A 15,245-nucleotide genomic window follows, 5' to 3' on the forward strand; every position below is an offset into this window, starting at 1 on the left:
ACACTCATTTATTTATTGGGCCAGAAGAGCTGCAGCAGTCAAGATGGATGGTCTCCAGCTGGGTTTGATAGGAAGATAGTAATCGTAAAATGGTTTGGAATCAGGGGTCTCAGATGGGATCAGTTGTTGATGTTGGTGATTGATTATGCTAAACAATTTACACCTCCATATATTTTGGTGGTTCATGCGTGTGGTAACGACCTAGGTTTTTTGCCTCAGATGGAACTGGTATGTAGGATCAAAAGGGATCTAGCTAGATTGCTGGAGCTGTTTCCAGGTTTAACTATTGTCTGGTCGAGCATTGTTCCTAGATTGGTGTGGAGGTCGGCTTGGAATCACGACAAGTTGAATAACAGTCGTAAAAAGTCAATAAGCAGCCTTTGTGCGAAGGGTAGGAGGAGTGGTAATTCACCACAGGGACTTGGAGGATGTTGGCAATAGCGAATTTTATTTAAAGGATGGAATATATCTTAATATTTTTGGCTTGAGGCTGTTTATCTTGGGGCTCCAAGAGGCTTTAAAAGAGTAGGTGTGAGGGATGGCAGGTCTGGGCTTACTGTTAGTCAGTCCAGTCTATGGCGGGTGATAGTCCCCTCAACTAAGCAAGTTGACTATGGCCATAAGTGAATGGGTTAACCTCCCCACGGGGTGGGGAGGTTAACCCATTTGAGTTGTGGGTAAAATAACGGACTTAATTTAAGTCCAGGTAATTTAAAGTACGGCCTGGTCAACAAGAAAAGGGAGGATGAAGATGTAAGAATGGGACTAGCATTTCCGGGTTGTGTTCTAGCTGGTTCTAGTTAATAAAGTTATATATGGTTATAAAGAGTTATTTATTTATTTATGTTTTCTTAAAATGGTTATTTAATAAAAGGCTATGGCCAGAATTTTTACCAAACAACAAGTCTCAGTGTATTTATTTATAGTGGAAGTTTAAAGGTAAATTAAGGTTTGAAGGGGACGGAATTTTGACAAGTCAAGAGGTCAAGTTAGCCTCTGGACATCGCGCAGCATAAGGGGAAGGGGCCTTTGATCCCTGGGAGGAGACAGTCCCTATGTTGCTCCAAAAGGGGTGGGTCTTAAGGAGGCTGGTATTTAAGGGGAGATGCGGCAGCCATCTTAGCACCAGTGAAATTTTCAAAGCAGCAAGTTGCCCTCCCTCCCATATTTTGAGGTGTTCTTTGTTTTATATTTGTCACAGCGGGGGCGGGTGCTAGTCCCCTCACGTAAGCAAGTTGACTACGGCCATAAGTGAATGGGTTAACCTCCCCACAGGGTGGGAGAGCAGGTTAAGTAGCTTCTTGGACACGGGGTTCCTTGGAGTTGTGGGTAAAATAACAGACTTAATTTAAGTCCAGGTAATTTAAAGTATGGCCTGGTCAACAAGAAAAGGGAGGATGAAGATGTAAGAATGGGACTAGCATTTCCAGGTTGTGTTCTAGCTGGTTCTAGTTAATAAAGTTATACATGGTTATAAAGAGTTATTTATTTATTTATGTTTTCTTAAAATGGTTATTTAATAAAAGGCTGTGGCCAGAATTTTTACCAAACAACAAGTCTCAGTGTATTTATTTATAGAGGAAGGTTAAAGGTAAATAAGGTTTGAAGGGGACGGAATTTTAACAAGTCAAGGGTTCAGTTCTTTTTGGGCATAGAGAACAGCTATTTTAGGTTTGATTCTGGCAGAGGATATGGGTTAAGACAATGAAGCAAATGCAGCCTCTCTCATCTTGTTCATTTGCAGGGACGTGATACTAAACTGTTCCTTTGCTGCATAATCTGCAGATAACATTCTCCAAACTGTAATTATTTTTGTCTGAGCTATCCCCGTAATCTCTCCGGTTAGGATGCTCCAATTGCTCTGCCTGACTCGCATTACCTCATATAAAGCTTCCTACTCATTTACTCTCTATTAGGATTACATTTAAATTGCACTGATACTGATATTTATTAGTGGTTTTCTGAAATCTCTTTCTCTAGCAGATTAAAGGGACACGAGACTACCATATTTAAACATTAGTAAAAAGAGAGGGAAAGCTGTAATAAATGTTGTCTAACAGTGATTCAGCCCATATTCTATTTAGTAAGGATCATGATTTATACAGCAGGGATCTTAAACCCAAAATTTAATTCTGCATAATAATGTGTAGCAAAAAAACAATAGCTTATTATTAATTTCCTTTCCTGCAATTTATCCCTGGAAACTGTTTCTTCCTCTGCCCCAGAAAGTCTGGATTGTGTAGTTCCTTAACCCTGCAACATGCTACATGATGGATGCTTGATCAGTGCAAGATCTTGTTTATATTTGACCCTTATTAGCAAAGGAGGTAAGATAAACATACAAAAGGATTATATATCTATCTAGTTTTAGTAATTACTGTATTTCAGCAGAATACGCACATATGCTCTGGGTGCCTTCATTTAGCATTTAAACACCACTTCTCAGAGACTCAGCAGTCACTACTTGTATAGCACAAATTAAGTGCTTTACTGGCGCAATACACCCCACCTCAAGCTCTCTGAGCAGGCATGGATTTGAAACCTGATGTAGCATATGTGCATATGCTGCTGAAATAGTAATACCTTTTACTAGAAGCATTTTTTTGCTAATGGAAATATATTTAAAAAAAAATTGTGTTTAAACTTGAAATGCATCTGTGCACACTTCAACAATGACCTTAATGTCCCTTTAACTATCTATAAAATCAATGCTTTCATTTAGATTTGAGTCATTAAGGTGCTGTATGAAATGGAGGCTATGATAGGTTTTATTTTAACAGTCAGTAATGCATATTGTTTAAATTCATTCCAGGAAATATCCATCCCGTGTGAGACAGGATTCTGGTCTGCTCCCACATCAACCACAAGTTGAATCCTAACGACTTAAAGGGCTACACCTATCGCTTACAAACAGACATCTCCAGACACTCCTCAGGGACATTTGGAATAGCAGAGATTCATCTGGATGTATATTTATATGCACCAATATGTGCAGCTTCAATTAACTGCATTTAGTGATATGGAAGAGAAGTATTAACATCTTAATCTATCTAATTTATGCAGCTTTTTTTAATTGCTGCATGCTTAATTATTGAAACATTAATATCTAATAGAGTGAGGTCCCCCAGCCAGCACTGATATTGTAAGATGCTCCCCCCCTTATATCTGTTAATTAACCCCTTCATCTCCAAGTGTTTGAGAAATATTTCTACCTCAGGATGCCAGGCAGATTTTTGTAATTTTTCTATGTAACCAATAGGACATCATTTCTGATTGTATATTTACATGTACACATGAAAACTATATAGGGCCAGAATACAAGTGAAGCACTAACAGTTACGTGTGTGCGATAAAGGGTATATCGTGAGTGTTTGCGCTTCTCGTATTACAAGTTGAACGTAAATGTGATCATTTGAGCGCAATCGCGATTTACACAAGAATGATTACTGCATCCTCAAAACTCTGGTTAACTGTTTTGCAAAACAAAAAAGTTGCACGCAATACACTACACAGTACAGTTACACTCATAATAACATCATCTTCTAAAAATCATTAAAAAAATTATTGCACACAAAAGTTATAAGGGCTCAAAGATACGAGATCTCAGGTGTTAGAAAAAAAAGGAAGGCCGACAAAGGGCTTTAACGATGAGATACATACATATACATGTCTAAAGATATACACTATATGTATATTTATATCTATATATATATATATTTGTGTACATAACATATGTATTTATGTGTGTATTTATATGTGTATTTATGTATTTATATGTGTATTTATGTATTTATACGTGTATTTATGTATTTATACGTGTATTTATATGTGTATTTATGTATTTATACGTGTATTTATGTATTTATAGGTGTATTTATGTATTTATACGTGTATTTATGTATTTATAGGTGTATTTATGTATTTATAGGTGTATTTATTTATTTATATGTGTATTTATGTATTTATACGTGTATTTATGTATTTATATGTGTATTTATGTATTTATACGTGTATTTATGTATTTATAGGTGTATTTATGTATTTATACGTGTATTTATGTATTTACAGACATATATAAACACATAAATACATATAGACATATACGTGCATTGGAGCCCTTTGCAGTTAAGTAGATAAAAAAATTTAAAAACATTTATGCAATATTACTTTTTTAATACAGTGTTATATTATGTATTTACTGTAAATATTTCACATTCCAATGTTCTATACATATTTCTACATATATCTGATGGTATTTTGGCACAATCTATATCTATAACATACATGATTCTGAACATATTCTGCTGTGTGTATTTTATATAGATATTCCTATATATACCTACAGTATATATAATTATGTATGTTATATAAAGGTATAGATATATATTGTGCCAAAATAACATCAGATATATGTAGAAATATGTATAGAACATTGGAATGTGAAATATTCATATGTCAGGGAGTAGGCGATCGGATTTGCGCTTGATCCATTTACTTCTATGGGGGAATAAGTCCATGCACACACGATATTCTAACTGTGGCTTTTTGCACTTGTTGGGTTAGCGCGAGAGTGAAAACAGTTTACGTTCATCTCATAATACAAGCGCAACCCGATGAGCGCAAAAAAGCTTTTAGAGCAGTTAACGCTTGAGCGGGAGCATTAAATTGCGCTCTACTTGTAATCTGGCCCATATTTTTTTAGTTTTTTTTCCCAGCAGCAATTCAGGTTTCATATAAAAATAGAAGCCCATGAATTAGTTTAAAGTAGGTTTTCTTTAAATTTCAAAGATTTCAAAACTGTCCAGCAAGTGTTTTTTTAAATTGGGATATAGGCCCCTATTTATCAAAGGTCTTGCGGACCTGATCCGACAGTGCGGATCAGGTCCGCAAGACCTCGCTAAATGCAGGGAGCAATACGCATTAACAAGAGCTGCTGGTGCAACGCCGCCCCCTGCAGACTTGCGGCCAATGGCCGGCAGCAGGGGGTGTCAATCAACCCGATCGTACTCGATCGGGTTGAATTCCGGCGATTCCTGTCCGCCTGTTCAGTCTTTGTGACCGCTGCTTCATAACTGCTGTTTCTGGTGAGTCTGAAGGCTCGCCAGAAACACGGGGCATCAAGCTCCATTCGGAGCTTGATAGATAGGCCCCATAGCATTGATGGCTAACTTGGCACCCTGATGTTTCGAAAATGCATTTCCAATAATGCTCAACTAGACTGCAGGGTGCCTAAGCATCATGGGAAATGTAGTTTAAAACATCTGTGATGCCAGTGTTAGTCATGACTGGGATACAGATTGTTACTCTGAACAAATCCAATAGTTAATATGCAAAAATCATTCATTTTCACACAAAAAATATTACATATTATTTAATTTTATGTTCATTCTCAACAAAGTATTCTTCACATAGTATTGATAACACAGCAGTGAGGAGAAGAACAAACTGGTAATGTCTCCTGAGCACACAGGTACCAAACTGTATAGGTGCCACTAATCCTGAAGCTAGTAAAGCCAGATTATATAGGCAATACATCATATAGGCCTGTAGGAACTCACTTGTTAAGTACCTGAGACACAAGTTTCCCCTATACATTTTCTTTAAAATACACACATTATAGAATACAGAATTTTACAAAAAGCTTTTGACCATGAAAATACCTCTGCAGGAAATGACTTCAGAGATCAGTGATCTTTTTCCTCCATGATCTGTATTTTTTTAAGGTAGTTGTAGCTAAAAACACAAAGAGATAAGAATATATAAAGTGTCTCCTAAATGCATTCATTAAAACCATTGAATGTGTTCTTAAGCCCATAGCTAGTACAGCCTACAAAGACTTGCACAAGCATGGCGTTTTCATGAGAGATATAAAGAAACTAACATACGTTTAGGTCTTCTAAGTATATATACTTAACATCCTGGTTAACCCCATAAATGTGCGTCTTCTACATAAGGAATATAACGTTATATGAAAGGTCTTCATTCATGGTTATACTTGTTCTTTAACTGGCTTCAAAGGGAAGTGCTTTATATTATATATATATTATATATATTTATTAAAAAAAAATCTATGTTTTCTAGATTCTCCTGAGCAGACTTGTAAACTTCAAACAGAACATCCCGTGTCTTGGTGAAGACATATACAGTGAGCATGCATATGGTTTTATTCCCATTGCTAGCACACCCCACACATTTACAGCACGCTATAGTCAGGAGAAGCATGATATTAAAGGGATATAAAACCGTGTGGTGCATTGTTGTAATAAAAAAAACTGCAACATGTATTATTAATAATTTAAAAAGGATTTTATCTTATTTCTTTTTTTTAACTACATTTGTGCAGGGTTCATTATTTCCTGACACATTCCCACAAGTGGGGATAAAAATCTCTATTATGTGACTACGTTTGAGTCTCTATAGGAAGGCATATATAGTATGATATCAGCTCTTTTATTTCCCCGAGGGCAGGGGCTGCACTGAGAATCTCTAAGTGCTCATTTAGCAAGAATGAGTTATTAGAATTAGTTATTTTTCAAACAATCTGTTTCTTTTTATATTTTCTTTGATTTCAGACATTTGTTTTTATTAAAAGAGCACTGTTTAATATCCCTTGAAGATTTGATCATTTAGTTCTCAGGATCAGGAAATAGCTATGCTATGTATTTTATAAGAATGCATAAAAGGTGGGCTTACTGGTGGGAGAAGTCTGGGAGAGGGGATGAGCTAGGTTAGTGATGCGACATACAGAAGCACTTTATAGAAGCAGTGATACAACAATGTTTGTAACAATGTTGTTATTAATAAAAATGCCAAGTACTGTGTGATGGATGTGACTATACTTGTAGGATAAATATATTTTACAATATATAATAAGTGCTCACAGTCCCTTATCTGACCATGCAGAGCTAGATACATGGGACCAGCACACTGGGGAGTAACGGAAGCTCTTAGGCTAAGTTATTTATTTTCCATGTGTGGTAACAGTGTGGGTGGACTAACAGTTGTGATTTTTCCTTGGACAGAGCTTGGTGGGCTTTGACTAAGCAGGGGAGTGATTAGTTGATTCAGGGGTGAAAGAGATGGGCAGTTTTCTACCTCTAATGTAGTCTGATGAGAGTGCAACCTAAAAGACCATGAGTGCTTTTGCTCCACAGTGGAACCACCATTGCCTGACTCACTAATAAGAGTGGTTCTTGATTGGTTTGTTATTATAAACAGTCACCAAGGACCTTATGGCCACAACTACTATAACACTACTACCTATATTGCTTTAGTGCTAGTGTTATCCCCCTTTAACCATGACCACCCCATACCGCAATAAATTCTAGCATTCACTCTCTTGGCCCTCAAACCATTATCATCTCTCGTTGCCACTGTTTCAATATTCCAAACTGCAATTGTCTTATATGGAGATAACACAGAGCTGACCACGTGGCACCTGGGATAAAATGGTGTTTGACTCATCCAGCTACACACCTCACCGCTGAATACAGCCACTTTTAGGTACTGTGCACACCTGAACTCTAGTGCTACTACGCAGACTAGAGTGGGAGAAGGCAGCATACTGTGTGCATATGGTGGACCTGCTTATCACTCCTGTCCTGCTGGTCAATATGGGCCGGTGAGATGTGACTGAGCTACATGGTTCCATTGTAACTGTCTTAACAACCCCAGTATCTATATTGTAAATGTCTAGGGGTTAGGTTATTCTAAATTCCTGGGTACTTTTATATATTATTCAAAATGGCTGAAACGATGGGCCCCTGGGGAGACACAACATGCACATATTGTCTATTTGTATGTGTAAATATGTGTGTTTGTGTGTATGTATATACTTTATGTATGTCTATATATACAGTATATGTGTGTATATGCATATATATATTTGTTTATGTAAAGTATATGTATGAGTGTTTGTATGTGTACTCACAGTTGTGATTATTTCATAGGCAAAGCAAGTCAGAAGTCCATGGAGTTCAACCTATACAGATACTACCACATTTACAATAAAGAAGCTACCAATTGAACTTGCATTAAACAATGAATTATATGGGTATATGTATGTATTTAAAAACAGTATATGAATGTGTGTGTGTATATATATATATATATATATATATATATATATATGTTTGTGTGTACATATGTATGTTTTACGTATCATAACAAGTAGGTGGGTCTTCATTTGAATATTACTTTTTCACACTCTTTCTATAAAATGAATGTGTGTATGTGTATATATATGTATGTGTGTGTGTGTACTGTATATGTATATCTATATTTATTTATATATATATGTTTATTTGTGTGTGTGTACTGTATATGTATATCTATATTTATTTATATATATATATGTTTATTTGTGTGTGTGTACTGCATATGTATATCTATATTTATTTTTATATATATATATATATATATATATATGTTTGTGTGTACATATGTATCTTTTACTTATTATAACAAGTAGGTGGGTCTTCATTTGAATATTACTTTTTCACACTCTTTCTATCAAATGAATGTGTGTATGTGTATATATATGTATATATATATATGTGTGTGTGTGTGTGTGTGTTTGTGCAGGGTTGGAAATATCCACTAGTCCCGGATGAGTACGAAATTGCAGTGGACAAGTACAAAATTTGACTTCTTATCTTTAACATTGAATAAACTAGTAACGTTTCTCCCCTGACTAGTAAACTTTAGTGATATTCCCCCCTCTATATATGTATATACTATTTCTGTACCAGTGAATGAAGATACTAATATACTTCATAGCTCTAAATAAGGTTAGATGCCGTTTATTTGCCTAATGCTAGAAGGCAACAAAACATAACTGTGCCCGAGCAAACCTCACGCTTCCTGAAGGTTTTCCAGGATGGGGAGGTTTGGGAACTTATGGGCAGAGCAGGTTTGTGGCCAGGATAGTTGTGGGTGGGTCATGGTGTGACCAACATATGTTGTTCAATAAATGCCAAACCTGATATTCAAAGACTGTTAAAATACAACATAAATGTGTCATATGATAAAACAATTTCACATGAACTGAAAAACTGTTGTGAGATTCTCTCAATGGGGGACACTATACAGTGTGAAGCTATGATAAGGGGGCTTAAAAAGGTACCAAATTTGTAAACCCCATTTTAGCTGGACTAGTGGGCTGTAATAGCCCCCATAGACTCATCTGACAATGACACATTCCTAGATGAAAGTGTAAGGAATAAGATTTGTACAGAGTGGTCAGAGCTCACTGTATCCAGTGTCACGGAATAGCACAGCTTAGATAACATGGGCTGCTTTTCATAGCTCACGCTTCTCCTATGGGATCAGCCATCTGTAATAATTCCTGGAATTATCCTGGAGTGTGTTCACGGCGTTCTCTCTCTCTCTTTAGCCGGCACTGAGACCAGTAATCTGCCAGTGGCTAGGGATTGGTTTCCATGCCTGCAATTAATAGCTGTGCTCTCCCAGGTGTGTCTGTATGAGACTCAGGTCTGTCTCCTGCTAATCAGAGCATTAACCTCTTTCCTGCCCTTGGTTGTCATGTGGTAATGTTAGTTTAAGGAAAGATTATTGCATTAACTGCTTGGCTGCTGGAGGGAGTCAATGTATTGCTCTATGGCAAAGAAGGAGTTAATGAAATAGCATTCCCAAAGACCTAATACTACAACAGGCTGAGGCTTTCCCTTTCAGCTTCATTTTGTCCTCTGGAGAAGGAAAGGATGTTCTATTTTTACTCTCTGAAATCAAATCTCTTCTCTTACACAAAGGGGAATTTAACACTTTAGCTGCCAGTCTGTTATAAAGGATTGTACGTGCCTGTCTAGGATATACAGCCCCTAACTGAGCTAATGCCCCGGTGTTCTGTTGTGTTATTTCTCCTCTTCCTTTTGTCCTGTTGTTTTACATATACCTTTAAAAAGGGGCATTCTGGTTACAATTTAGATGCACATAGATGAATTACATATTTGTATAGAAACATATTTGCAATATACCTGTACTGGCAATAATGCTTCTAGTAAAAGTTATCACTGTTTTAGTGTTAACACGTTTCTCTGCACGTGCATGTGAAGCATAACTAGATATTCTCAGTGCACCAGCATCTTAAATACTGCAGCTGCTCAGAGCGCCAGTGGGGCGTGTAGCATGTCAGCCATTAACAGACTGAGTCATTCCCAGATGGTACAAGCACCGTAGGCTCTCTGAGAAAGTGCTGTGTTTAAAATGCTGGTGCACGGTGCATACTTAACCCTTTGAGTGCTAAGCACTTTCCCACCTGGGTGCTAAGAGGTTTTAATGTTTTTTTTTTTATTTTCTATTTTTTAAACATTTTTTTTAACTTTTTTATAATTTTTTTCAGACCCCCAAGATTTACACTGTTGGAAAGGTGAGGCGATTACCTTTCCAATGGTGGGTCTTGGGGGTCTGTAGCTGCTTAGATGCCTGAGATACAGGCTTCTAAGCAGCATGCCCCCTGCTCCTATACTTAACATTGTTAAGTATAAATAAAGTTGCGCGGTGACGTCATCACGTTATTGTGTGTGACGTCACCACGCAAAACGGGAAGCCCCGGCGATGCCTGTCACTATGCAGGCACGATCGCCGGGGTAGGAGTGGGTGGGAGCCCCCAGATCTCCCTCAAGGTGGGAGAGTGCTAGTGACGGCTCTGAGCCGTCATTAGCACCAGAGTGGGAAACTCTGTGACGGCTCAGAGCCCTCATTAGCACTCAAAGGGTTAAATACACTTTTGAAACAGCTATAGCTTTTGTTACAGGAACGTTTGCTAATATGTGTATATTACAAATATGTGTATATTACTAATATGTGTATATTACAAAATGCTTCTATTCCAAACTCAAATACATCCACGTGGATTCCAGTTTTAGCTAGAATGTCCCTTTAAAGTCAAAATATAATTTACCGTGAAATATTTATTATACTCAGTAAAATACCTTTGCAATTTGTGTTTATTATTTATTTTCCCACATTCCCTTTAAAGTGAATGTAAATTTTGATGCTAAGTGCCCGGTTTTTAAAAATTCTATTAAAAACAGGGGCACTTTAATTCATCAAAATATACAATTGTCTCCTGTTGTGAAAAAACTTACCTTTTAATCTTGACAGCAGTTCCTGCTTCCTCCGGTCCTCGCAAGCCATTTCTGATGTCAGAAATCATGGATAGGTCATCCTCCAATCACAGCTTCCCCCCTGGGGGAATCAGTGTCTGATTCAACGCAGTGATTGGAGGAAGCCAGATTCCTCATTTTAGACCGAGGAAGAGGCTTTGCAACGGGTGGAGGAAGCTGGAGCTGCTGTCAAGATTAAAAGGTAAGTTTTTTTTCACAAATAGCCCCTGTTTTTAATCGAATTTTTAAAAACCGGGCACTTTAGCATCAAAATTTACATTCACTTTAACTTCTGAAAATTTTCACTTCTCCCCAGATCATTGTGCGTAATTCAGAATTCTGACTTTCCTACATGCTGAGTGGAAATGAAAAACTGGGGATTCCACTTCAATAAATAAAAACACCTTTTCCCTTTGCATGTTAAAAGAATGATTCTTTTTCCACTATGCTTTCACAGGCATCCGGATATGTCGGCAGCGTCACAGGTCAGCTGACGCGTTTCGGCCAATGGCCTTAGTCTTAGCCGTGTCAGTGATTGGTTGACACATGTAGGATCTCATTTATATCTGTTTATCTGTACCTTATTGGCTATGGCAAAGAAGAAGGATAAACACATTAAAAATGCTTGGTTATGTTTTTACTACATTACAGTACAAATTTACATTTCTCTAAGTACTGACAATGGCTGCATAAAGCAGGTCATTTCATTTAGTCATTAATATCCAATTGTGATATCTGTGCAAGTAAATGTTTCCTATAATTTCCCAGTGGGCCGGTGGCTTCTAGCGCTAGAGGGCTGTTTTTAGGGAGCAGTGGACTGGGGGGGGGGGGAATCTGCAGCAGGCCCAGATTAAGCATTGGGCATACAGAGGGCAGTTACTTTAGCCCTACCCTTCACAGGCAAGAACAAGCAGAACACAGGCAAGAAGTGGCCCTTCTTTGGTAGCTGGGCCCTGTGAACATATACCTCTGCTTTTGCTGGGAAACACTCTTCCTGGCCACTCAGAGGAGGCAAAGATTAAAAAAAAAATACTCTATAAAACCCCTCCCACTTTACTAGAAACTAGTCTTGTCTTCCGCTAGAGGAAGACGAAGAATGAAGGCTCTTCTGTGAGAGGGGTTCTCAGACTGATTTGAGGCCCATTTTCCCTCAGTGAGCTTCTGTTAGACAGAGGTATGTATTGGGAGTATGGGGCATTGGTACAATTACTACACTATGGGAGTTTGTCCCAGGTGTCGCAAGGACCTGTCCTTAGCCTCCTCCTGTTGGGTCATCAGTATACTCCTATTCCATATCCTCAGCTGTTATGTTTTAGCAATGGTTTGGATATCTACCGGATCCTGGTTAGAAGATGTCCAGTAGTTGTGTGCCTATATGTAAGTACATATTTTTATTTAGGTGAACTCATTTAGCCAGTTGGGCTATATAATTTGTATGCTATTGTACTCTGTAGCCTGGGGACAGTATGTATTATGTATTTGTCTTGTATGGCTCTTTTTAATTTATAAGGCCATAAAATTAACATTCCAATACCTCACATAAATACTTGCAGGCTCAGCCATTTGTTACAGGCATGTTCTGGGTGACGGTTTTAATAAGAAAAAAACTGAAATATATATGAAGGAACAAGGTCCCATACATTTAATATTCTAATTAAAGGAAAAGGGGGCAAGATAAATCATAAAATGAATTTTTTTTTAACTACACATAAAACAAGACAATTTTGTTATAAAATTTCAGACTATTTACTGTGCCTTTTAACAGATCATATTCAGTGATAGTTGAAGACGTTAGAAGATACTAAAACTTCTAGAGACCAGTGAGAGGTGTACAAGTCTCACAGGATGAAAGAGAAACCTCATTCTGCTCCAGGCAATCCCATTATGCTCGGCTCTCAGCCATTGCTACGCCTATTACAAGCATGGATGTAGTTTTGAAATGGAAACTTATCTAATCCCTTTCTATCTGTTGGATCTCCAGAAAAAAACCTCACTTGGCAGTTCCTAGTCTTGACTGTGATAAGAAGGAGTAATAGCTAGTGCTTGTGATAAGCCAACAGCAGCAGTACATTTATTCAACAAGTGCAGGACTAACCAAGAACGAAAGTACATTTTGAAATTTGTCAGAAAAAAAAATCTACTGCTTATTTAAAATTCAGAGTAGGCGCTATTGCATTGTCTTTTCACTATGCACTTTTTGATTAGGCAATTCTACTGTATTTACTGGTCCTTGAAGAAACTGCACACCTATATATAATTTCTTTCATATAGGTGGCGAGAGTCCATGAGCTAGTTACTGATGGGATATACATTCCTACCAGGAGGGGGCAAAGTTTCCCAAACCTCAAATGCCTATAACTACACCTCCCACCTCACTAATACCTCAGTTTTAAAAACTTTGTCTCCTTAGGAGGTGGTGAAGCAAGTTGTGCTTGATTTTTCTCTGTGATAGGTGCTTCTAAGCATATTGAAGTCCAGTTCCTCTCTAAGTACAGTGTTTGTCTGAGGGATGTGAAGGTTGTATTGCCTGACACCATGTTTTTGCCTATGCGAAATCTATTCTAAAGCTCTCTGTAAATCGGTCGCAGGGATTCATCTGCTGCCTCCCTTTATAGATCGACAATATACTCCTCTACCATTACCTCTGCTGATACGTTTCAGTACTGGTTTAGCTGTCTGCTATATACTCTTGTACCATTACCTCTGCTGATATGTTTCAGTACTGGTTTAGCTGTCTGCTATATACTCTTGTACCATTACCTCTGTTGATATGTTTCAGTACTGGTTTAGCTGTCTGCTATATACTCCTCTACCATTACCTCTGCTGATACGTTTCAGTACTGGTTTAGCTGTCTGCTATATACTCGTGTACCATTACCTCTACTGGTTTAGCTGTCTGCTATATACTCTTGTACCATTACCTCTGCTTATATGTTTCAGTACTGGTTTGGCTGTCAGCTATATACTCTTGTACCATTACCTCTGCTGATACGTTACAGTACTGGTTTAGCCGTCTGCTATATACTCCTTTACCATTACCTCTGCTGATATGTTTCAGTACTGGTTTAGCAGTCTGCTATATACTCCTCTACCGTTACCTCTGCTGATATGTTTCAGTAACGGTTTGGCTGTCTGCTATATACTCCTTTACCATTACCTCTGCTGATATGTTTCAGTACTGGTTTAGCTGTCTGCTATATACTCCTTTACCATTACCTCTGCTGATATGTTTCAGTACTGGTTTAGCTGTCTGCTATATACTCTTGTACCATTACCTCTGCTGATACGTTACAGTACTGGTTTAGCTGTCTGCTATATACTCCTCTACCATTACCTCTGCTGATACGTTTCAGTACTGGTTTAGCTGTCTGCTATATACTCTTGTACCATTACCTCTGCTGATACGTTTCAGTACTGGTTTAGCTGTCTGCTATATACTCTTGTACCATTACCTCTGCTTATATGTTTCAGTACTGGTTTAGCTGTCTGCTATATACTCTTGTACCATTAACTCTGCTGATATGTTTCAGTACTGGTTTAGCTGACTGCTATATACTCTTGTACCATTACCTCTGCTGATACGTTTCAGTACTGGTTTAGCTGTCTGCTATATACTCTTGTACCATTACCTCTGCTGATGTGTTTCAGTACTGGTTTAGCTGTCTGCTATATACTCTTGTACCATTACCTCTGCTGATGTGTTTCAGTACTGGTTTGGCTGTCTGCTATATACTCTTGTACCATTACCTCTGCTAATGTGTTTCAGTACTGGTTTAGCTGTCTGCTATATACTCTTGTACCATTACCTCTGCTGATATGTTTCAGTACTCGTTTTGCTGTCTGCTATATACTCTTGTACCATTACCTCTGCTGATACGTTTCAGTACTCGTTTGACTGTCTGCTATATACTCTTGTACCATTACCTCTGCTGATATGTTTCAGTACTGGTTTAGCTGTCTGCTATATACTCTTGTATCATTACCTCTGCTGATATGTTTCAGTACTGGTTTAGCTGTCTGCTATATACTCTTGTATCATTACCTCTGCTGATATGTTTCAGTACTGGTTTAGCTGTCTGCTATATACTCTTGTACCATTACCTCTGCTGATATGTTTCA

Source organism: Bombina bombina, chromosome 1 (assembly GCF_027579735.1).
Source record: "Bombina bombina isolate aBomBom1 chromosome 1, aBomBom1.pri, whole genome shotgun sequence".
Taxonomy (NCBI): domain Eukaryota; kingdom Metazoa; phylum Chordata; class Amphibia; order Anura; family Bombinatoridae; genus Bombina; species Bombina bombina.